The sequence below is a fragment of the Gossypium arboreum genome, chromosome 11, assembly GCF_025698485.1.
Source record: "Gossypium arboreum isolate Shixiya-1 chromosome 11, ASM2569848v2, whole genome shotgun sequence".
NCBI lineage: Eukaryota > Viridiplantae > Streptophyta > Magnoliopsida > Malvales > Malvaceae > Gossypium > Gossypium arboreum.
Window position 1 is genome coordinate 32,011,547 of NC_069080.1, and position 739 is coordinate 32,012,285.

At 37.1% G+C, this 739-nt stretch overlaps 1 non-coding gene across 1 annotated transcript; it reads left to right on the top strand.

Annotated features, from left to right (window-relative positions):
- The first annotated feature begins 250 nt into the window (after positions 1-250).
- LOC128284740 (small nucleolar RNA R71) lies at positions 251-357 on the top strand. The gene has a single exon (XR_008275162.1). It is a non-coding gene; the product is annotated as a small nucleolar RNA R71 (small nucleolar RNA).
- The last annotated feature ends 382 nt before the right edge of the window (positions 358-739 follow it).

The following is a 739-nucleotide window of genomic DNA, read 5'->3' on the forward strand; positions in this document are numbered from 1 at the left end:
CTTTTTACTTAAAAGTTCTACTTGATTCGATAACATGGTGACTGTATCAACGTTAAAAACACCTGCTGCTTTCATCGGCTTTGTTCTCATGACTTGCCACTGATAATTGTTCAGTAACATCTCTTCTATAAACTCATAAGCTGCTTCAGGTATTTTATTATTCAGAGTCCCACCGACGGCTACATCAATTAATTGCCTGGTCGAGGGATTCAAGCCGTTGTAGAAAGTTTGAACTTATAGCCATAGAGGTAACCCATAGTGATGACACCTTCTCAATAAATCCTTATACCTCTCCTATGCATCATATAAGGTCTCTAAATCCATTTGCACGAAGGAAGAGATATCATTCCTTAGCTTGGCTGTCTTAGATGGTGGAAAATATTTCAGCAACAATTTCTCGGTCATTTGCTCCCATGTAGTGATAGAACCTCGTAGTAGGGAGTTCAACCATTATTTAGCCTTATTCTTAAAGAGAATGGAAACAATCGAAGGTGAATGGCATCATCAGTAATACCATTAATCTTAAAAGTGTCGTAGAATCATAGGAAATTAGCCAAATGAGTATTTAGGTCTTCGTCCTGCAAACCATCAAACTGAACAAACTGTTGAATCATTTGAAAAGTGTTAGGTTTCAGTTCAAAATTATTTGCAGCAATAGCAGGTCTAACAATACTCAATTCAGCCTTAGTAAGATTGGGGTTGGCATAATTATACATAGTAAGAGGAGCAAGATTCGAAT